Raw genomic sequence first — 25711 nt, forward strand, 5'->3', positions numbered from 1 at the left:
AAATTCGAATACAGCCAATATAGACTTAAAGTGAATTAAAGTGAATTCACCAAGCTCTATTTTTTAACCTGTGTAATTGAGAATGAGAACCCTCAATTTTATGTTTCTGAGACTGTAAGTCTACCTAGTAGTAGATTTGTGGCCTATTTCAATAATCTTCTCAATGGAGTTCTCACTTCCATAGTACTTTGCTGTATACAAATTATTTTCACTTTAGTTACCTTATATGATTCTCACATTTAGTTTCTGAGGCTGTTATGCAGAGCAATACTACTACTAATATTTTACACAAAAGGTAAATAACTGTATTCTTGGACTAAATAGGCATTCATTAAATACTCATTTGTTTATACTTTTATTTATCCAATAAACATTTATTAGTACTTATTATGTCAAGCACTCTGCTAGACACTGGAAAATAACGAAATAAAAAACATGGTGCCTGCCTTACTGAAGTTTAGATTTATGGGGATATAGTCACATGCACACACATGACATAATAGATATGATGGAGGTATGCACAAACTACTATGTATGTATAAACCTCCTAATTTTTCTGCATGTATGAGAGTTGAAGCTTAAATTATCTAACTTTTCTTAGGTAACAAGCACAGAGAAAACTTTGTTCCATGGTGGGCACTTTTGGTTATAAGGAGAAATGGTCATGGGAAAGAAAGACCAACAGCTTGTGCAAGCTCATAAATTCTGGAAGACTAATCCTAAATCCAGTTTGCCACTATGTTAGCAGCAGGAACTTTGTTTGAAAAAATATAGTATGTGAACTTGGAAGCAAATGCTATCACTTCAAAGACAGGGTGAGAAAGAATTGACTATAGAATAATTTGAGGAAGCACTCTGACCCTTTCTAGTCCTAACAGCTAACAATGTCTAGACTTTGGGTACAGTTCGGAGAGAAGGAAAAATGCTGGGAAAAAAATGAAGGAACATGAATTGAACAAACCAATGAAAAGACAGCTAACACTTCTATTACTTTTGGTAATTACAACTAATTTTCTTCCTGAACACCCCCTGACACCCTCCTCCCACCCAACATACAGTGGTATAAATTCCTAAATAGTTCCACCATAACTTTTTTTAGAGTATTGTTTTAAGTTTCAAAAATATTACATGACAGTGAGAGAGAGATGTAAGAGGGAGGAGATATGGGAATATATGTATACATATAGCTAATTCACTTTGTTATACAGCAGAAACTAATACAACATTGTAAAGCAATTATACTCCAATAAAGATGTTAAAAAATATATTACATGACAACTTGAAAAAAAATTTTAAAGATGTATATGAAAAAACCAGCTCCTTTCCATTTTACTTGCTGAAGTTAAGAAGACTTCAGAATTTCCACATAACATTTTTTACGTGTGGTGATTTGCTTAGGGTGGGAAAGGAATAGGTGATTTTCTTGGAGCTGTGTGCAAATAGCAAGCACACTCTTTTTACTTCTTTTTATTTTTATGTAGAATGGCTTTTGAGGGAACTAATGTAGATTATGGAGATCTAAAGCCCCCTTTTAAATCATCTCTTAGTACTGCCACTACCTTGAGCAATCAATATTAAAATCTCCATGCTTTTACAAACACAGAAACATGTTTTTTTTTAATTGGTTTCACAGAAAAGAGACTATATTCTTTATATTACTCTGTAACTTATTATTAAATCAAAGGCATCCCTCCAATATTAACATCAACATCTAATTCATAATTTTTATAGTCAAATAATATTTTATTGATTAACTGTAATTATAGACATTCAAGTTATTTCTAGCTTTTTCAAATTTTTATTTTTTATTTTTTCTTCTTTTTACTGACAGACAATGTTGCAACAGTGTAACATACACCTTTATCCATTTATCTTAGATAGAAGTGTGTTTTGTTCTTGTTGTTTGTTTGTTTGTTTGTTTGTTTTTTGGCCCTTGGCTTGAGGGATCTTAGTTCCCCAACCAGGCGACCAGATATTGAACCCAGGCCACCACAGTGAAAGTGCTGAGTCCTAACCACTGGACAGCCAGGGAATTCCCAATACGTGTATTTTTAATTACAATAGGACAGAGTCCCCAAAAGTAGTATTGCTAGTTCAGAATTGTGCATACTTTAAATTTTAATATACGTTTCCAGACTATTTTCCCCAATTTGTAGCAACTCATACAAAGCATGAGGATGACTTATCCTCATTAGCTATGCCTTTAAATTTTGTGCTAATCTAATGGGTAAAAATATGTTATTAGTCTTCTCTTAATTTGCATTCACTATTCTTAAAAGTTACCTTTTGATTTTCTAAGGTGAGATTTTCATCATATATATATATATATAATAGCAGAAATATCAGTCAACAGAAAATATTTTTCCTTGAAAGTATTATTGGTCTATTGTCTCAGACTGTTACCTAATTGTACCTACAATGTCTCTTTTCAGAATATTTTCAGCCATTTCTAGATTAAATTCTACTCTATGCTACCAGCAAAGAAGTGTATGTTTTATATAGATTTGAAGTAAATTTAGAAATAATTCTTAGTATTGTCTTCAAATCCTTTGATTCCTTAATTAGGGTGAGAAGGATCTTCTTAAGTTCATGGGAATCCTTTCATTTCTAGGATTCTTGAAGAACTACACAAGCTTTTAATAATGAGAGTGATTTTTCCATAAGATTGGAGTTTCTAAAAACAGCATTGCAAACAAGGCATTTTTATGACCTGCTTTATAGGCCTCATTACTCAACATTAAGGTGAATGGGTTCATGATCCAATATTGTCATAAAAATAGAAGCAATTCGTTTGCCAAAAAAAAAAAAAAAATCCCTGAGGTAATTAAAATGCATTTCCCATTTCATGGTACTGAATTACCATATCTCCATTCATATTAAGGCTACTGTGGTTCCAATTCACTATGCAAATTGGAAGACTGAACCTCCCAGGTTTAATGAATGCTTACTTAATGTCTATTCAGAAAAGAAAACTCCCAGAAATCTTTCACTATGGGCAATCGCTTGTGGAATATAATAAATCACTATCTCTTAGCATCATAGCTCCTCATAGAGGTGTCCTTTTTTTTGGCCATGTCGCAGCATGTGGGATCTTAGTTCCCGACCAGGGATGGAACCCGTGCCCCCTGCAATGGAAGCTCAGAGTCCTAACCACTGGACAGTCAGGGAATTCCCTAGAAGTGTCCTTAATAGATGAATTAAGCCTTCTGGGAGAAGTTCATTATTTTACCTACTTGTGTTCTCTGCAAGATACCTCATCAGCATCATCTTGTCATCTGATATTATTTTCCCAAAGATTGAAAAACTTGCATAGATATAGTCACAGAGAATTCTGGGCTGGCTAGGCAACAATTGGAAGGAATTATATTTCATTCTGAGTGTCACAAGTTTTAGAAAAAGAAATGACCAAATGTTGCTCACATAGAGGACAGTAAAGTCTTGGAAACAATGACATGTGGCAAATGTTGGAATGGTGAAGTGTGGCTTGGTGAAGAAGTTGCTGCCTGCAAATATTTGCAAAGCTTACATATGGAAGATGGGGCAGAATTTATCAGAAGGTGCCAGAGGTGAATTTAGTGCAGTTTAAAGGAACATCTATCAATTTGAGCTCTTCTACAAAATGGGCACTACTGGATATAGGTGACACAATTTCCCCCCAAGAACACCCAGTCACTTGCTCAAAAATATTTACTGACCACAGCATTCAGGGGGCTATAATGGTGGAAAAGAGTCTCTGTCCTCATGGGGGTTACAGTTTAGCAGGAAAGAATGTAGAAGTTGAATGGCAGGCTGTGAGAAGGGATACATGCACAGGGGGCATTTTAACTTTTTAACTTCTGTGGTCCTTCCTAACTCTTCAATTCTATAATTTTGTGACTCTGCTTGGTCTGGTGTTTTTGCGATAGGTAGTGTTCATTTGCAAAATAGATTTCTAGTGAGGAGTATAGACTGTGGCCTTGAGCAAAAATGATTTTCTTGGTGACTAACTGACCTACTTAAGATAATTCTGAAGTCCTTGGCCTCACTGAACCCATATTCTGAAGTCCTTGGCCTCACTGAACCCATCTTCTAACTTCCTGAGTTACAAACACCAGTAAATACTGCTACAAATATTTTTATTTACATTAACTGTATTTTCATTTTTTCAAAGACATAGAATCTTTTGATTTATGAAGAGAAAGGGATCTAAAACATGAAAGGCAGATTTTACCAAGTTTTTTTCTTTAGAGTAGATATCTAAAGTTACAGGCTTCTTCAGTTGATAACAATTTTAATCAGTCCTAAACTTCATTTTTTTCATATTTTACAATCTCTGATATTGTGACATATCTTACAATTAGTGTTCTACAATTGGCAAGTTGATACATGATAATCATGTACCTTAAATCAATGGTATATTAAACTTGAAGTTTGTTAATTCCCTTCAAAAATTTCAGTGGTTACCCAGTTACATGAAGAATAGAATTTAAATCTCTCAGCCTAGAATCCAGAGACCTATGACCTATACAATATATTTTCAGCCTTATTTCCAACACCATTCCCATAATATCCAACTTTCCAGACACACACACACACCTGCATATTTGCAGTAAGTCTTTGCTTATGTTATTCTTCTTTTTCTGGGAAATTTGCCTTTTTCCTTCATCAATATTTCCCTGTTGGAGTACTACCTATCAGCATCTTGCTACAGGTTTAGACATTGCCAGGTTGCTCTCTCTTTGTGTCTCATCAAGACACAATTCTCTCTGTTGAGTAACTTTGAGTAGCTTACTGTTCTGTATCTTCTCTGACTGGCCTCTCAGCTGGATTATGCAGTTATTTATAAAGTGGTTTTAAAGGCCTAGATAAAAGGAAGTATATTTGGCTAACAATAGCCAGGAAATGGAACACATCTTGATTTTAACCTGGATTAACACCTGACTAGAAGAAAGCCATTATACGCTAATATCTTTGAATTTATAATTGTGCCTTTTTCCCAATAGACTTTTGTAACATTTAGAAGTGTGAAAGGTGGAAAGTTCTCATCAATACATGCAATGAATTAAAATATTAGCTTTTTAAAAAATGTAATAGGGAATTGAAAATGGACAACTAGTTAATCAATGAAACAAGTATGTACTGTTCAAGAATTTCAAAGTTATTAACAAAGTCTGGTGTCTGACTTTTTTTATTTTATTTTTTTAACATATTTATTAGAGTATAATTGATTTACAATGGTGTGTTAGTTTCTGCTTTATAATAAAGAGAATCAGCTATACATACACATATATCCCCATAACCCCTCCCTCTTGCGTCTTCCTCCCACCCTCCCTTCTCACCCCTCTAGGTGGTCACAAAGCACTGAACTGATCTCCCTGTGCTATGCAGCTGCGTCCCACTAGCTATCTATTTTACATTTGGTAGTGTATATATGTCCATGCCACTCTCTCACTTCGTCCCAGCTTACCCTTCCCCCTCCTCGAGTCCTCAAGTTTTAGAATCATCTCTTTCCAGCACACTTGCCCTATTGTATTCTGTGTGAAACTTTTTTAGTTCTTCAAGATTCTCTTTTTTTCTCCAGGGCATTTGCACTTATGCTTCCTGTTTCCTGCAACATCTTCATGCATTCTCTTAGCTGGGCCAACTCCTGATCATCACTTGGGACTAAAATTAAATGTTAGTTTTACAAGAAGTCCTTTCCTAAATTTTCTTTCAGTTTATAAAACCTTGCTATATGCTCAGCGAGCACCCTGTGTACTTCCTTTATCATAACACTTGACACTCTAACTTTTAACATCTCTTTTTTTTCACCAGATTCTAAGTTCGCTCAGGACAGGGACCAAGTCTATCTTTCCTTCATTGTTTCATAAGTACCTGACACAAAGTACATAATCAATAGATATTTTTTAAATGAGTTATTAAATACAGATAAAGATGTAAGTGTTCTTAATTAAGGATCTGAAGCTTCAATACATTTTGTATTTCTTTATTCTGCTTTTCTGAGATCTAAATTCAAATGGATAGGGAGGATAGACAAAGGGAGGAGAAGATCATGGGAAAAAAGCATACTAAATTACTCAGGGCAAATGAAACTAATAAAGTAAATAACTGTATGGAAGTATGGCTAAAAATACTCAGGGATATTAAATCCACAGAATTCACACCCAAAATTGGACTCATATTCCAACCCTCACCTCAGTCAATGCCCTCCCATTCTGTATTTCACATTTTTGTTAATGGCTATTCAGTTTCCCAAGCCACAGGGACTGGACTTTTCTGTCCACTGCATCAAACTGGTTTATTCCAAAATAATGAAGTTCTCTCTTTTTCCCACCCAAGGCGACTCTTTTGTTCAACCCCTTCAGCCTAGTCATTTCTTGGACTATTGCAATAGCCTCTTAGATGGTCCTCTGCCTCTACTCTGGATGCCTTCTCTACTTAATTATTCTTTTATAAAACAGCTTTATAGAGGTATAATTACCATACAACAAACTACATATATTTATACTATATAATTTGACAAGTTTTTTCACTCTTGTGAAACCATCACCATAATCAAGATAATGAGCAACATCCGCCACCTCAAAAATTTCCTCATGCCCTTTTATGACCCTTTCTTACCTTCTATTCCTTCCAGTTATCTCTTCCCCATCTCCAGGCAGCTACTGATCTGCTTTATGGCACTATATTTTCTAGGGTTTTATGTAAATGAGATCACACAATGCACATTCTTCTTGTCTGGCTTCTTTGTGTTGCTATGTTTATAAATAGTTCTTTTTTATTGCTGAGTAGTATTCTACTTCATGGATGTACCACACTTTGTTCATTCACCTGGTGGTATTCATTTAGTTTGTTTCAGTTCTGGCCATTACAAATAAAGCTACTATGGGCGTCCATGCACAAGTCTTTGTATAGACATAAGCTTTCATTTCTCCTGGGGGAACATCTAGGTGTAGAATGGCTGAATCATATGGGAGATATATGTTTAAATTTTTTAAAAACCTGCCATACTGTTTTCCAAAGTGGTTGTGCCATTTTGCATTCCAACCAGATCTGCATAAGATTTCCAGTTCTGTCACATCCTTGAAAATACTTGGAATAGTCTTTTTATTTTAGGTAGCATAATATGTATGTAGTAGTATCTTATTATTGTTTTAATTTGCATTTCCCTAATGACTAATGATATTGAGCATCTTTCCATGTGCTTATTTGCCATTTGGTGAAATATCTGTTAAAGGCTTTTATAAATTTGGTTGTATGTCATCTTCTTATTGAACAATGAGGTTTTACTTTTTTTAATATATATTCTGGATATATGTTCTTTATTGAATATACAATTTGTAAATAATTTCCCTTGGTCTGTGGCTTGTCTTTTTATTCTCTTAAAGCTGTCTTTTGAAGATCAGAACTTTTTAATTTTGATGAAGTCCACTTTGTCAATATTTTCTTTTATGGATCATGCTTTTGGTATTTCTAAGAAATCTTTGCCTGATACAAGAATGTAAAGATTTTATCTTCTGATTTTACACATTTTATAGTTTTAGGTTTTACATTTAGATCTATGATCATTTTGAGTTAATTTTGAAGTATGTATCAAAGTTCATTTTTTTGCATTTGAGTACCCAAATTTTGAAAAGATTATCCTTTCTCCTGTTTTTTTGACCATATACTTTTTTTCTGTACTTAAAAATGTTGCTCTACTATCTTCTCACTTGCTTTGTTTTTTACAAAAAATCTTTTTCTCTGTTTCTCTGTGTGTATATGTAAAGTATCTTTTTTTTTTTCTGGTTGCTTTTAAGATTTGTCATTGTCACAGGTTTTGAGGAGTTTGATTATGATGTGTCTTGGTATAATATGATTTATGTTTCTTGTTCTTCATTTTTGTTTTTCTTCTTGGAAAATTTAACAATTTGGAAAATTTTCTTGGAAAATTCTTTCTTGGAATTCATAAAAAGTGGAAGTTTTAAAATCTTTCTTTCTTTGTCCTTCATCATTTTGGAAACTCCAGTTATACTAGGTCACTAGAAGTGGTCCCACAGTTCACAGATGCAATTTTCAGTTTTTAAAATCATTTTTTTCTCTGTGTGTTTCATTTTGGAGAGTTTCCATTGCTATGTCTGCAAGCTCACTAACCTTTTCTCCTGAAATCTCTAATTCAGTGTTACTCTCATCCAGTGTATCTTCATCTCAGACATTGTAGTTTTCATCTCTAGTAGTTCAATTTGAGTCTTTTTTTATATCTTAATTTTCTGAATATATAGGATACAGTTATAACTGTTTTAAATGTCCTTGTCTGCAATAATAGTTGTGTCAGTTCTTGGTCAGTTTTGATCAACTGATTTATCTTCTCAGAATGGGTCATATTTGCATAATTCTTTGAATGCCTGGTGATTTTTATTGGATTCCAGACAATGTAAATTTTACCTTGTTGGGTATTGTCTATTTTTGTATGTCTATATATATTCTTGAACACTGCTGTATGACACAGTTAATATTATGGAAAGCAGTTTGATCTGTTTGGGTCTTTCTTGTGAGGTCAGAGCAGTGTTTAGTCTAAGGCTAATTATTCCCCACTACTAAGATACCTCCTGTGTACTCTACCTAATTCCTCAAGAGTTTTTCCAGTCTACCTGGTGGGAATAGACAATATTCCCAGCCATATGAGAGCACTGAATATTCCTTTTTATCATCCTTCCTGGTGATTTCTTCCCAGCTTTAGTTAGTCTCCTATATGCATGTACTGGTCAGTACTTAGCAGGAATCCTAAGAGGACACTCTGTAGATTTCGAGTTCTCTCTCTGTGCAAGTTTCTTCTCTCTAGTACTCTTGCCTGTAAACTTGATCCACATTGTTCTCCTCAGACTCGTGGCATCGTCTCCTCAGCTCAGAAGTCTGCTGGACTCTACCTGGGTTACTAATCCCTAAACTAAGAACTAGAACCTTCTCAAGGCAGTAGCTGTTGCAATAATTGAGCTCATCTCATTTGTTTCCCTTCTCTCAGGGATACCTGTCTTTTGTTGCCTGATCTCTGTTGTCCTGAAAACTATGGTTTTATATATTTTGTACAGTTTTTGTTTTTTTACAGGTGTGTGTGTGTGTGTATGCGTGTGTGTATTTGGTTCTTGTTGCTCCATCTTGACCAGAAGTGGAAATCTTCTAATTCATTATTTATTATGCTGGTAGAGTGCTCTTTCTAAAGGCCTTTCATTCAGTGGCTTCCCCCTGTACGGCTTATGATATGCTCTGTAATTTCACTTTGCCCTCCTTTATAGGTTCTCTCAGTGTTTTTTTTCTTTCCCCAATTTTTCAGCTTTTCCTTCAATACTCTATGCTTTGTATATTTTTGCCTGCCATTTTCTTTCCTTTTAATCTTCCAGGATTAAGAACCATTATCTCTTAAGCTTTTCTTTCATTTCACCTTTTCTTTCATTGTTCAGAATTGATTATTCTTTTCTTTGCACTTCCACTAACATTGTACTTACTTTTGTTATAAAATTTATCATACTGTTATAATGATTGGATTGTACCTCTTTCTTGTACATTAGTCCATGGAGACAGAGATGAGGTCTTCTTTATTTTCTGTCTCCTCAGTGTCAAACACTGTGCCTGGGATGTAATGAATGTTCAATAAATTGTTAAATAAATTGATAGAGAGTTGGAATACCATATATTAAGGCTTCAAGGAAGAACAAGCTTTATTGTAGGAGTTCTCAACCATTGACTGGACATTTGAATTACCTGAACAGCTTAAAAAAATTCCTGATGCCCTGATCCTAAGAATATTAAACCAGAATATCAGACAATGGGCCCCAGACATGAGTATATCTTAAAACTATCCAAGTGATTCAAATGTGAGACCAAGGTTGAAGAACCTTGCTCATTTAGTATTTTTTAATGGCTTTATTGAAATATACCATAAAGTTCACCCACTGTTAGTATATAATTCAGTGATTTTTTAATGAATTTATAGAGTGTAAAACTACCACCTCAATACAGTTTTAGTTTTCCCCACCTCCTAAATTTATCTTAAGCCTGTTATAAATCTCTACTTATACTCCACCAGCTCCAGGCAATCAGTGATCTGCTTTTTTCTGTAAATTTCTCTTTCTTGGTATTTCATATAAATGGAATCATACAATGTGTAGTCTTTTGCAACTGGCTTCTAATGTTCTTGAGGTTCAACCATGTTGTAGCATGTGTCAGTATTTCTTTCCCTTTTTATTGCTGAATAGTATTCCATTGTATGGGTACAGCACATTTTGTTTGTTCATTTCCCAATTAGTGGACATTTGGATTCTTTTAAAGTTATTGGTTATTATGAATAATGCATCTATGAACTTTGTCATACAAAACTCTGTGGGGCATATGCTCTAATTTTCCTTTGGTGGATTCTTAAGAACAGAATTGCAAAACCATATGATAAATTTAGATTTAACTTTTTAAGAAACTTCCAAACTGTTTTCCAAAATGGTTATATCGTTTGTATTTACATTCCCATTAGCAATGCATGAAGATTTTAGTTTTTCCACAGTCTCACCAGCAGTTGTTATTGTCTGTCTTTTTGATTATAGCCATTCTGGTTAGTGTGTAGAGGTATCTCATTGTGGTTTTAATTTGCATTTCCCCATGTGTACTGATTTTGTGTATCTTTCATGTTCTTATTAGTCAGGCATGTATTTACTTATGTGAAATGTCTATTTAAGCCTTTGTTCTTTTGTAAGTTTTGTTGTTTTCCTGTTATGTGTATACTGTATACAAGTCTGTTATCAGTTTTATGATGGGCAAATATTTCATTCCAGGCTTTGGCTTGCCTTTTTATTTTGTTAATGGTGTCTTTTGAAGTGCAAAAGGTTTAAGTTTTAATGAAATTCTTTTTCTTTTGTTGCTTATGTTTTGGGATTGTATCTAAGAGATATTTACTAATCCAATGTCATAAAACTTTTCTCCAAATTTATGTTAGTTCGTAAATTCTAGTTCTTACATTTAGGTCTATAATCCTTTTGAGTTATTTTTTCAAATTGATGTATAATTGACAAATAACATTATGTTAGTTTCAGGTGTACAACATAATAATTTGATATTTGTATATATTGTGAAATGATTACTACAATAAGTCTAGTTAACAGCCATCACCATACATAGTTACAAAATTTTTTTCTTGTGATGAGAACTTTTAAGATCTACTCTTAGCAACTTTCAAATATGTAGTACATATAGTCACCATGCTGTACATTACACCCCATCCCCAGGACTTATTTATTTTATAACTGGAAATTTGTAACTTTTGACTCTTCACTCATTTCAACCCCAGCCCCACATCTGTCAACCACCAATTTGTTCTCTGTATCTATGAGCTTGTTTTTTTGTTTGTTTTGTTTATTTTTTGTTTTAGATAACACATATAATTAAGACCACACATGATATGTCTTTCTCTGTCTTACTTATTTCATTGAGCATAATGCCCTCAATGTCCATCCATGTTGTCACAAGCAGCAAGATTTCCTTCTTTTTTTGTGGCTGAAGAATATTCCATTATATATATATACCACATCTTCTTTATCCATTCATCCATTGATGAACATTCTTTTGAGTTAATTTTTGTGTCTGGTTTAAAGCAAGGATCTAAGTTTATTTATTTACATATGGATATCAAATTTCCCTGGCATCATAGGAAATGACTGTTCTTTTCCTATTTAATCGCCTTGACATCTTTGTTGAAAATCAATCGATTATAAATACAAGGATTTATTTTGGACACTCATTTCTCTTCTACTGATGTTAATGCCAATCTGTATACTGATTTCACACTGTCCTGATTATTGTTAACTGTATTGTTAATTTTGATATTGGGCAGTTTAAGTTTTCCAACTTTTTCTTCTTTTTCAAAATTGCTTTGGCACTTATAGGTCCTTTGCATTTTCATAAAATTTTAGGGTAGCTTGGCAATTTCTCCATAAAAACCTGGTGTAATTTAACAGAGATTGAGTTGTTTCTATAGATGAACATGTGAAAGATTGTCCTTTAATAATATTGAGTCTCCTACTGTATGGACATGGAATGACTCTTCATTTATTTAGATCTTATTCAATTTCTCTCAGGAATGGTTTGCAGTTTTCAGTCTATAAACTTTGCTCTCTTTTGTTAAATTTATTCCTACGTATTTTGTTCATTTTGACGTTATTGCAAATGCAATTATTTTTAATTTCACTTTCAGATTGTTTATTGGTAGTATGTAGAAATACAGTTGATTCTTGTACTTTGATCTTATATCCTGTGACCTTGCAAAACTCATTCATTAATTCTAGTACTTTTGTGAATTCCTTGGAGTTTTCTACATATTGAGTAACCTGCAAATAAAGACATTTTTACTTCTTCATTTCTGACCGGAATTTTTAAATTTCTTTTCTTCCTTCTACTCTTTCTCTTCCTCCCCCTCCCTATCCTTCTCCTCTTCTATGTAGATGATATCTCAATTATTGAGAGTGGGTTATTGAAATATTCAACTATTGTTTTTCAATTATCTATTTCTCCTTTAAATTTTTTCAGTTTTTGCTTCTGTATTTAGATAATCTATTCTTAGGTGTGTATACATTTATGATTGTTATACATCCCTGGCTTTTATCATTATAAAGTATCCTTTGTCTCATAATATTTCTTATTTTAAAACATATTTGTCTAAAGTTAATATAGCCACTACAGCTCTCTTATGGTTACTGTTTGCATTTTATATGTTTTTCTACCCTTTTATTTTCAATCTACTTGTACATTTGGAATCTAAAGTATATCTTTTTTGGACAACATATTGTTGGGTTTTGCTTTTTTAATCCAGTCTGACAAGCTTTTTTTGAGTATATGGGGAGTTTTTAAGAAAATCAGCATCTTTTACTGTTACTCTGTTATTCATTAAGTGAAAACAGATATTACTGATTAGGAACCACAGGATAATAGGAAAAGCACAGGCTTTGCATCTTGGAAGACCTGTTGCAAGACCTGGTTGCAAGACCCGTTGTTTATTTTGTGACCTTGGTCAAAAGGAGTTCTAAAATGTGTAAAATGGTGATATCTGTCTCATGGTATTGTAAAATTAAAAAAGAAACCTTAGAAAAAGTGCCTGGTAGGGTGCTAGCCAGGTCAAGTAGTTAGTGATTAATGTAGTAATAATAAGCATCTTTTAAGGTTAGCATATTAGAGTACTCAATTAGATTCAAGATTCTTATCTTAAAATTCTCTAATCCTGATTCATTATAATTGACTGGGGAAACTATTCCCATGCCCTTTATGATAGCAAAATTCCATGGCAGTTTTTATTGGTGCATAATTATTGTATGGTTATTGTTAATTTTCATTCATAGATCATAATTCATTAACTAGAGGTGCTGTTTTGAATGACCTTTTGACTTATTCATTGCAAGCAACGCCAGCATAAATTAAAATATAAAGGTGAGGTCTATTTATCACAGTGTTGCTGAGGTATTTTTGACTATTAAAGCTGAGCACAGTCTCAGTAAATGAATCTTAGGATATCCATTTCCAATCAGCCAAAAATAAATAGACACAAAATCAGACACAAAATAAAGAGATCTCCCGAGAAAAATGCTTTCATGAAAGATGAATAAAAGGAGTATTTAAGGGCACCACAAAAATGAGGGTAAAAGAAGATAATCAGTAATGAAACAAAACAAAAGCAAACAAAGAGAACTACCTGATGCAAAACATATTTTATTCCAGCACATTTGTGAGTGTGTCTTCTGCAAACAAAACATTAAGAATGTTCTCGGACATCAGGGAAAATTTGAAAGTTGGATTCTTTTCTGTTTTGTTTCTTGGAATAATAGAGCTTTGGAACACTTAGGGATAAATCAGACTGAGAGCTTTTACATTATACTCAATTTCCTCTAGGAAAATGTTATTAATTTTTTTTTTCTTAAAAATCATGTATATGCCCAGGGAGAGCAGTGATGAGCAGTAGAGAAATATCTTGACAGACAGATGGAAAACAATTAGAATATGCTCAGAGGTACTGCACCCAGCACTGTAGTGTTTGGTGCCAGGGAAATGCAAAATAACTAAAGCACCAATAATCATAATGTTAATTATGATGAACACTGTTTAAAAATTATTAAAGATAAATAGACAGAGCTTTATCTATAAATATGTACTAAGGATATATATGTATATATGCAAGCATATGTAGTGTCAGCTAAAAAATTATTCACAACCTAAAAGTTGAGAGTTATGTTTTATTCGGCAGGAATTTTTAGGACTTCAAGCCCAGGAGGCAGCATCTCAAGTAACCCTGAGAGAACTGCTTTGAGAAGGCGAGGGGGGAGCTAGGATATATAGGAGTTTTGCAACAAAGGGCAGGTAGTAGGGAACATCAAAATATTATTGTTAATTAAAGAAAACCAAATACCCCAAGTTAAGGCATATAGTGCTTTTCTATGTATGGGAAGATACAAGAGTCTGGGTTCACTGAAATCATTCCTTTGATATGCACCTCAGCTATCTGACGCCAGGATCCTGTGTTTTCACATCTTAAGTTTTCTCAGGGTTCACCATAGGGAGTGGCTGCAGTCTGATGGCTGCTAGGTGGCAGGTACTCTTTCTTTCCTGAGTCCCCTCAGGGCTCACCAACTTACCATCCAGTGGTGGCTGCAATCATTGATGTCTGTGACATCCTTTGTTTACTGATATGGCAGGCAATATTCCATTTATCTGTAGTTAATGAACCATATTTCACTTTATGAAATATATTTGTGCTAATGAATTTAAAGTGAGTTTCCATATAGCAAATCTTATTTTCCAACCTATCCCATTCAGGTAATTGGAAACATTTTCCATGGAAGATAATGAAACTGAGAAGCAAATACTGGTCTGGAATTTGTTAATAAAGTTTTTACTCAAAAACAATTTTTCAACAATCACTATGTGCCCTCTACTGCAAATAAGCTGGGGATGCAATGTTAAATCACAAACTCTCTCTCTTTCTATTTCCAAGGGATTTATCCTTTAGTTAGAGACACAGAGAAGTAAACAAGGAATTTCAACACAATGTAACATGTTATATAAAGATGATGCTGAGTAGTATGGAAGAATACAGACCATACTTAACACAGTCAACTGAGGCAGAGGGAGTTCCTAGAGGGGATGGAATCTAAGCACAAGAAGGAATTATCTAGGCAAAAATAGAGTAGAATGTGGCTATCGAGGGCCTAGTGATGATGGTAGATGCACCGAGTTAGGGATGGTGGTGTTGGTGATGGTAGGGGGTGTTCTAGGCAGGAGCACAGAGTATTTGTGGATCTGCACATTTTAAGTATTGTTGAAGGGTTTAATATGGGAGAATGGAGAGATGTCGAAGGTGAGAGATGAGGTGAGAGATGAGGCCGGCAGTGGCCAGAATATGAATAAGTTTATAGCCTATGAAAGGAGAATTACTGTTCTGTGGTGGGCTGGTAAACAGTTCTATGAATAAAATGCTCTGTTTTGTAATGTTTGCCCATTTCTGTGCTGTAAAGACTCTCACCATGGCCACTTTCATGCTACCAGTGGTTTAACAATTGCCGTGCAAAATTCCTCAGTATTTAACAATTGACTCTTGAGAGCCAGTTCATCCAGCATACAACTATTAGAGACTAGATCATGACTGATAAGCTGTTGTTAGGAAAGAGCCTGTGGAGAGGGAGGGAGGTAGATGCATTCATTATCGTGATTCATCACTAGTTTAAATAACCTTTCCTTTTTTAAGTTGTAACTGAACTTACTTCCGCAACACCTATGCATACCTATATACTCACAAAATCAGCAGCCATTTTACTAGGTGACACTTTCCATTCAGTGGGAGACAAAACTTAGAATCTTAGAATTTTAGGGAATCTTTGAAATTGTTTGGCACAGCTCCTTTAAAGTTCAGGAAACTGAATCTCAGGTTACAACTAATAGTTGCAAGTGTATAGCCTGAATGTCTTTTTCAGCCTTTCTCACATCAGCCGTTAGCCATCTTAGCATCCTCCAAACCCGACAATTTCTTTACACTATCAGTCACTAAATTTTAACTCTTTACTCCTTTTCTAAATATTTATGATTCAACTGAACTGCAATACTATATTTTATTGCTCCCAGACTTAGAGATCTCTTACTTCAACATTTTAGTTTTTTCAAGTTAAGCTATTTCCTAAGTTTGAATTTTTTTAAAAAAACTGGATTTTTGTGTGTGTAGATTTTCAATAAATATACATGTTCAGTTCTGTTAGTAATTCTTAATTTTAAATGTCTTGCTTGAATTGTCAAACACAATTTAGAAAACTCAAAAGGAGAAAAGTCTATGTACCCCAAATTTTACTTTTACCATTGTTTTATCTTCCTTCCTGATGTTCCAAGATTCCTTCATCATTTCCTTTCTGTTTCAAAAACTTCATTTAGTTATTCATTAAAGTAAGTATGCAGGTGACAAATTCTTTGTTTTCTTTCATTTGGGAATGTTATGATTTCTCCTTCATTTCTTAAGAATACTTTCATTGAACATGTTTTTCTACTTCTTCTGGTCATGATTGTAGCTGGTGAGAAATGATCTGTCATTCAATAGCTTTTCCACTGTAGGTAAGGTATTCTCTCTGACTGTTTTCCAGTTTTTTCTTTGTCCTTAGTTGTCAGAAATTTGAGTATGCTATGTCTTGGCACAGATTACTTTGAGTTTATCTTGTTTGTGGTTTGTTTAGCTTATTGAATCCGTAGGCTTATGTCTTTTTGTCAAATTTGGGAAATTTGGGTCTATTATTTTCTTTCATTACTTTTCTAGGCCTTCCCTCTTTCTCCTCTACTTCTGAGACTCAAATTGTGTTAATATTAGATATTTTGTTATAGTCTCACAGGGCTTTGAAACTCTGTTTAAACTCTGTTTAACTTTGGTCAGTCTATTTTCTACCTATTGCTCAATTTAGGTAATTTTTATTATTCTGTTTTCAAGTTCACAGATTCTTTCCTCTGTCCTCTCCATTCTGATGTTATGCCCATCATTGAGTTAAAAAACGTTTTTTAATGTTTAAAACTTAAAAATTTAAATTTCAACTTTTTAATTTAAAATTTAAAAATTTTAATTTCAACTTTTTCAATTTAAAATTTAAAATTTTCATTTGGTTCTATTTTATACCTCCTGTTTCTTTGATAAGACTTTCTGTTTTTTTCACCTAATAAGTATGTTATGGCTAATTTAAACATTCTTATGATGGCTGCTTTAAAACTCTTGTCAGATAATTCCACCATTTCTGTCATCTCAGTGTTGGTATCTTTTTATTATCTTTTCTTATTCATGTTGATATTTTCTTGGTTCTTGATAGGAAGAGGGATTTTACTGAATAAATTGTATCCTGGACATCTTGGGTATTATGTAATGAAACTATGGATCTTTAAAAAATCTTAAGATGTAATAGGTCTCTTCTGACACCATGTCTGTGGACAAAGAGGGGTGCAGTCTCGTTGTCATGTGGAAGTGCAAGTGCATATTCTCTACTCAGCTTCCATTGACAGACCAGAGTAGGGATAGCGTTCCTTGTTATTGTTGAATGTGGGTAGGAATTCAAGCTCCCTACTAAGCCTGCACTGACACCACTCTGGCTGGAAAGGGAGGGAAGACTGGTATTGTTCTCTACATGGCCTCCACTGACACTGTGGTGGGTGCTGGTTACTGCCAGGCAGGGATGAAAATCCTGACTCCACAAGTCAATATTCTTCACTTGGCCTTTGCTGGCAGAGGATAGGGTATAGCCATAGTTTTCTCTGGAGTGTTTGGTTGGAGTAGATAGGTTATTGTCTAAAAGCTTACTGTTTTGCTAGGCAGCCCTTTTTTGATCTTTTAGCTAGAGAGATCTTCCTTTCTTGGGGCTTTTTTCTGCTCCCGTTGACATTCCTGGGTTGTTGGGCTTTCTCAGCACTTAAAATTTCCTACACTATCTGCCTTTTTCTTGCCTTTTATTAAAAAGTTGCCTCAGAAGGCCAATGGATGAAAAACTTAGGGATTTTAATTTCAAAATTTGAGAAGAAAACTGAGAATCAAACTATCCAGAAGTGGAATCTTGGTAGGTGAGATATTCTGTATCATGAACTGTTGAAGATGAAAATCAAGAACCAGGAAGGGGTTGGACTAATTGACATTGAAGATCTCCTCCACCTCTGAAGTTCTATGATATTCTAAGAAAGCAGCTTTAGAAAATCTTCCCCAGTGAAGAAGACTGTGACATTGAGGCACCACAACTTGAACATTTATACCATGATCCTTCTATATGGAGATTTCTTGTCTACACAGTCCCTATAAGAATAACAGAGGGAGGATGTAGGGTTGGGAGGGGGATGGGAAGAGAAGAACATTCATCATAGACAGAGAATGCATATATTTTAAGTAGTTTTTAAAAGCCGAGAGACTGGGCTATGCTTTTATAATTTTTATATTGTTATCAGCACACTGAAAACTCCATCACCAGCTATAAATAAAAATATTTCTAATATTTAGCCAAAATAAGTTTTTTATATACCAGATACTCCTCAGGAAAAAAGATATTGACTTTTAAATAAAATAAATGTTTGTTAATTTAAAGCAAAAGTATTTAGAGTTAAGAACATTTGGGTCTCAATTAATGAAATACACATTTTTACTTACATGTATTTATTATAATTCCATTATAGACTTGTTGGTATCTGAGAGGTCATAATTATCCCTTGAGAAAATGTTCATATTAGTAACATGTTGGAGCTAGGGGGAGCCTTAATAACTAGTGGCAGCCCTGAAATAAATACTGGAAATTCTGAATTGTGTAATTTCAAATCTTACTATGGCGATAGGTCAATTCCATGTGATTCAAAAGCAAATACATTATATGAATGGCATCTCAATATAGTGTTATATGGAAAAAAAGCAGTAACTAAAGTACATAACCTGAAATGGTTAACTAGTTCATCACTTGACCCCTATGATCTTGAATTAGGTCTATATTTCCATGGGGGATGCTAAGGAAACTAATTAACATAATTAGAATTTGCTAGTGCAAATCAGCTACTCAGCTATGGAGTTATTTACCAATGAGATTTATTTACCATGTCATCATGTATGAATATTTTCAGCTAGCCACTTTGGGGGTTCCAGCAACACTAGAGGCAAATTTGGCATTTGTTTCCCAAGTGCCATTTTCATTAACATTTGTGGGTGTGAAATGTAAATAGTGAAGAAATAATTATTTCCCTTTGCAGTTATCAAAAATTTCAAAATGAGAAACATTGTGAAACAACTGAAATGTTTCTTTATTTTTTATTTGCTGAGCAATATCCCTGGAGGTTTTTTTGTGTGTTAGTGGTTAGAAGACTAGATTTTCAGTATTCTTTTATATTCAAACTGTGAACCTTATACAATTATTAGTAATGTTTTATGCAGGAAAAGATTAAGTGACCAGAAGTCATAGCCTGATTAGAAACATTGTTGGTTAATAAGAATGTCCTAGTAATTTAAAATTTAAGTCTCAGTGAGAAAATTGACACATGATGAGAATTAGAATGAACAGAATTTAATCTGTACATACACACACACAAACTATGAGTATTTATGTATACATATTTATAGCTATATATAGATACATATAGATATATGTAAAATGTTAAGAGATGAACTAAGGCATATTAAAAATTTTTAAAGTTGGCCAGACCCTTTACAGCTGATTAGGATAGTCTTTGGTTTTTCTAGCTCTCTCTCTGTCTTGGGTCTTTCCTGCAGCCCATACATGTACCTAGGGATTTGTCAATTTACCTCAGATCAGCAATGGTCACTCACATCATAAATGTCTCATCCCATAACTGAGCTTACCATGGATATCAGCATCCTACACCAGGTGCTGGGGATTGAAGTATCTGGCTTTCATTCCTGCAGTGAATGTGGCCAGATCAGGTACTTCAAAGACAGGGTCATAGATGGCCTGTCTCATTCTTAACTCCCTAAGAATTTGTTGTACCTCCTCTATAGATTTCTAGGGTCCCACATGGCCAGGGAGATCCCTCTCATTGGTCCAAATCTCCCTGCAGGCTAGAATAATCCAATCTATAAGGGAGTGAGTACCTTGAACACTGCTTTCCTCCTCCCTCCCCCCAGCTCCATGCAGGTGCTGCCTAAGGTCAGGCTGTGTGATAATGTTCATTTTCTTACCTACTGCTTGTCAGACAAGTGCTATATCCTCACCTTCACCCTTCCTCACTGCCCCACTCCATATCCCATAGCTGTACCAACTGTGCCTGGATACTTTTGCTGGAACTTGGCAGTTATAACAATAAGCTCAACAGGAATATAGTCTCTCATCTTGAATGTTTCCTGAATTGAGGCTTCCCTGCTGGTTGGGTTGTTATTACTGTGCTTTTGCTTTCCTTTAGCATGGGGTGTTTACTGTCAATCACCACAACATCCTCCCCTTCACTCTCCTCACTTTCCTAGGGATCCCACCTCTTAGCATCCCAATCAGGCTTTGTCAGTGCTTAACATCCCAATCAGTGCTTTGTCACAAGTACTCAGACAGTAATTCGCAGCAGATTGTTCCCTCCTTAGCTTTGCAAAATGGCATGTTAGGGTCTTCAATTTATTATCCTGCTCTCCCACCTTGTCTGCCAGCCCTGAAGCTAGCAGAGATAACTGCACATCCTTCTCTAACCTCGGCTCTTCTTCCAACTTTCTAACTTGAGTATCAGCCTCTAGTTAAGCATCAGTGGTCACAGACCTGCTCACAGTAGAAGCCAACCCACTGTGTAACCATTCATTTCCCTAATTTGCAGCAGTTCCTCAAACAAGTACATCAAACCAGCTGGCTTTTATAGGGTGTCCCATACTCACGCAGTGGTCCACAAGCATCTAGTGTATGGGCCACCCCTCCTTACACAGAGGTTGATGACCAACTTGGGATTCCTCCCCACCACATGCCTCTTTTATAAGACCCCCTTTTTTGTTTGTTTATTTGTTTGTCTCTTGGCTTTCTTACCAATTGTTGGTTTGAAAACTTGGGAGCTTCCAGGTGAAATCTAAAACTGGCCTCCCCTACATGGAGGGCAGGGAGAGACTGAAGAAAGAGGCAGATCACTCCAGATAGGTAGGTGGAAGGTTTATTAAGCAAAGGAACTTACATACAAGGGTTGCCTTTAGTGGCTATAAGTTGAGTAGATATCTGCCCTCACCCACCAGAATCTTAAAAGTTTACATAGAGGCCTTAACTGGGTTCAGTCAAGAACACTGCCCAGATGGTCTCAACAACACATTTCTCTCAAGGTTGCGTCCTTGAAAAAGGTTCCCACTGTGGGAATGATGGGCCAACCATACATTCCAAGGACAGGAAAAGGTATGAGGAGCCATTCATTGCCCGTGTCAAACTCTGGGGTCACCAGAAGTCATGTTCTCTTGATGATCTCCTCCAACAGCCTGTCAACCTGAATTTGGAAAGGAAGGGACAAAGTGAAGTTTTACCTTCCTTTCTTTTTCCTTTTTTTAAAACATCTTTATTGGAGTATAATTGCTTTACAATGGTGTTTTAGTTTCTGCTTTATAACAAGGTGAATCAGTTATACATATACATATGTCCCCTTATCTCTTCCCTCTTGTGCCTCCCTCCCTCCCACCCTCCTTATCCCACCCCTCTAGGTGGTCACAAAAGCACCCTTTCTTGACCAAGCACCACAGATAGAAATCTGGAAAAGCTTTGGTAAGAATTCTCACCCTTTGCCAGTTTCTGCCAGTTTTCCCACTGTCTGCAGGCTCTGGTGTGAGTGGGGTGTCCCAGTGGGTCTCATCTTAGTCACCATAAACTGTAGAGAAAAAGTAATTTCCCTCCACACTTTATGGTGAGTGCTTTGCTGAGACCCCTTTTTCTCTAGGACATCTCATAAATGGGTAATCTTATCTAGGTTAGAAGTTCTCCACTAAGGCCACTGTAATTCAAGATTATCTTTGGTAAGGTAATCATGCTTGTTCAGCTTTAAAATAAATTTTTATTCACCCAAGGCCTTACACTGGGTCCAGCTCAGCTTAACTTGTACCCAGTCTGGTTTTTAAGTCAAATGCAGTTCAACTCTGGCTGATTTCTGGACTCAGTCCAGAAAAAGAAATGTTCAAATAAAGTTTGAAAGCTCCTAATGCAAAAGCTACAGACCTACGATTTGAGAGGGACTTACCCATCACCTCCAGAAAGCAACGAACTCAAGGGGCTCAACAGGTACCTCTATCTGGTTGTTCATTGCTCCTGCAGGCTGTCAGGGTCTTCTTTGGTTCCCTCTTCTGACATCAGAGCTGTTACAAGATAAACTGAAGCATATTAGAACTTCTGAGTTTATTTCAGCAAAAATTCATTAGAATCAGGCAGCATGCAATCTAGCAGATAGAAAGGAGCTTCGAGGAGTTGTATAAAATGAAAGACTTTTATGGGCAGAAAGGAGGAGGAACAAGGAAGTTGCACTAGTCAAAAAGGCAGGTTGGTTACTGGAAGTTTACTTTCCTTTAAGGCGTAGCAGGAATCTATCAGGCAGATGACCTAACTAGTGCTGATCAAGAGATTCCTGATTGACTGGTTTAAGATTTCATTTCTGAGAGACTAGAAACTGTAATGAAGTCTTGGTTTGGTGATGTAGGGCTTAGCATAAGCAACTCCATTTTGGACCTGATTTCTTGTTTTTAACAGTATACATATGTAACTTTATGTATATCAAAACTTTGACCCAATGTTTTCTTCTTGTCAGTTTCTCACTTTTGTAGTGAAAACACCATTTTCTTATCTTGTTGTTATTATTATTTTAGTCTTACATGTTAAAATACCTTATGTTTCTCCTTGTACAATTTTGCCATAAAATAAATGCATATTTTTAGATTTTTTTCTATATATTTTCCTATTTTCATTGCTGTGAATTTTACTTAAAAAGCCCTTATTAAATGAATCCTTTGATAGCAGTCTGAATTATCTTTAATCCAAATAACAGCATGAATTCAAATTTAGATTGGATGACTCATTGCTAACTCTTCTAGGAACCCATCCATCTAATTAGAGACAAAATCAACTCCTTTGGCCTAGTTCTAAAAGTTAATTTCAAAACTTGAGGAGGTACACATTTGAAATTTGTGTTTCTTTCATATATCCCTAAATATGGAGTTCAAAGTCCTTTTTATTTAATACAAACTCTGAAATCTAAGCAAGCTGTGCCACTGGTTATATAATCAGGTCTCTGTAGAATACAGGTTCATAGAGTGATACAAAAGGAGTAATTTTATATAAAGAGAAAAGGGTAAGGACAGAAATATAACTTCAATATTTTTGTGAGTGATATAGCAGTGTTATTTGAGCTTTCATTAACTCTTCAACCTATGTTCCCCAAACCTCAAGTAACATGTTTTTGTTTATTTTATTTATTTTTGTCAACCATAGCTGTGAAAATGTATTTCCCAAGTTGAAAAATTTAAGTCTGACCCATGAATTCTAATTTCAGTAGAAGTCATTTTATCCTTCTCTCTCAGTTTCCTTGCCTATAAATTGAAGAGGTATGAATAGACCATCTTTTAATATGTTGATGCAGACTAAGACTTTTTAAATTTATAGGAATTGATGGTCCTTGAACCATAACTGAATCCTTCCAGGAGATAGTCTATTCTCTAGTTAAAACACATCTTTGTTCTATTTTGACCTTTCCCAATCCTTATTTCAGTGTTTAATGACTTTCATTTAAAATGAAGTTTCCCTTATAAGTAGAATTTAAATCTTTTTCCTGTCCTTGCTCTGTTGGAGAAAACAAATACACAATGTCTTGCCCAATTGCTAAGAAAAGAAATGAGTGTCTCACTCCATTGCTTAGAAAAGATTAAATGATTTAAAGTGTTACTAAAACTTGGTGATATTTCACTATCATGGTACAGTGAGTGCAAAGGACATTTATGTAAATAATTCAAAGTAAGCAGTTTCTCAGAAAAAATATATTTAGTGAGTATTAATCATGTTTTCTTAGATATCTTCTAATATATAAAATGTGGTAATTTTCAATAGTCCGTATCACCACTAGTGCAAATTAACAAGTGAGTTTCTCCAACCTGTGATCGCTTATTGACGGAAAAAAGTTGAGATTACATTGCTCAGTGGGAAATTGGCAAAGTACTGCAGCCAATGGGAACCTGGCATAATATAGGCTACAACACTTTTATTCAGAGTACAAAACAAGCCAATGTACTAGGAGTAATCAGAGAGATAGAAAAATTGTTCTCTCTAACAAGATGCAGTAACTCCTTTATGCACTAAAGTGCGCCAAAAGAAGTAACTGACTGGAATCCCAAAAGAGTTTTTGATCCCAGGAGAGAATCAGGTAGCTTAAGCCTACCTTTTCTCCTTTCCTTTCATCACATTTTGGTGACTTTGGGGCAAAACATAAGCTATTTTTATTTATTTATTTATTTATTTATTCACACACACACACTGTATTTTATTTTATTTTATTTTATTTATTTTTTTCCACACACACACACACTGTATTTTATTTTTACAAGAGATAAATAGACTGACACCAAGCATTGTACATGGATGACCACAACAAAAGCAACAATGATTGCAATTACCAAACATGAAACACACTCATACTATGTCATAATATTGACATTCAGTCCAGTAATCCTCCACTGTAACAGCTCCTTTACTTTGCAGTGAAAATTGATTTGTATATTCTTTGCCTCTGAGTCCTTGTGGGATTTTTTTTTTTTTAATTCAAACAGAAAGTCACAAAAATTATACTCATCCTCATCAGTTCACTCAGTCCCATGTAATTAATTTTTTTTTTCATCTTGATCTTTTGTTAGCACTTTTATGAGTTCATCAGTTTTTCATTAGAGTTCTGAAAATGCTTATTCATTCAGTTCAGGAGTACAGTCAGTTACCAGAAACCTGTGCTTGTCAGAGTCTTTTCCATGAACTTCTTGAAGATGAAACCCTTTTATAGGAACATATTTGCAAAAGCATCAGAGTACACCCAGAACTGTCTGTAAATGACAAAAGACTTAAAAATGACCACAGTTAAAGATTTGATGAAAGTTCATAATAATGCAGTTGACAAGAAAATTAGTTATTTCTGAGATATACATTTTAAAGTAATAACTAGGATTATGACTTATAACATTATACCAGAACATAAGATTTTTAGAAATTTCATGTAATGCCTGAAACATTTATATTAACATATTTCCATACAAATAACCCAATGAAAGTTTAGTATTAGTTGTTTTGTTTGTTTTTTTATAATGCAGGTTCTTATTAGTCATCAATTTTATACACATCAGTGTATACATGTCAATCCCAATTGCCCAATTCAGCACACCACCATCCCCACCCCACCACAGTTTTCCCCCCTTGGTGTCCATATGTCTGTTCTCTACATCTGTGTCTCAACTTCTGCCCTGCAAACTGGCTCATCGGTACCATTTTTCTAGGTTCCACATACATGCATTAATATACGATATCTGTTTTTCTCTTTCTGACTTACTTCACTCCGTATGACAGTTTCTAGATCCATCCACGTCTCAACAAATGACTCAATTTCGTTCCTTTTTATGGCTGAGTAATCCTTCATTGTATATATGTACCACAACTTCTTTATCCATTCGTCTGTTGATGGGCATTTAGGTTGCTTCCATGACCTGGCTATTGTAAATAGTGCTGCAATGAACATTCGTGTGCATGTATCTTTTTGAATTACG

The 25711-nt window shown here is 34.8% G+C and overlaps 1 long non-coding RNA gene across 1 annotated transcript; it reads right to left on the reverse strand.

The window, feature by feature from the left end:
* Positions 1–5163: 5163 nt before the first annotated feature.
* Positions 5164–25421, reverse strand: LOC309647082. The gene is made up of 2 exons (XR_014255777.1): positions 22165–25421; positions 5164–21423 (listed from the first exon to the last, which is right to left on the reverse strand). It is a non-coding gene; the product is annotated as an uncharacterized lncRNA (long non-coding RNA).
* Positions 25422–25711: the final 290 nt, after the last annotated feature.

The sequence above is a fragment of the Balaenoptera physalus genome, assembly GCF_965194825.1.
Source record: "Balaenoptera physalus genome assembly, chromosome: 17".
Lineage (NCBI taxonomy): Eukaryota > Metazoa > Chordata > Mammalia > Artiodactyla > Balaenopteridae > Balaenoptera > Balaenoptera physalus.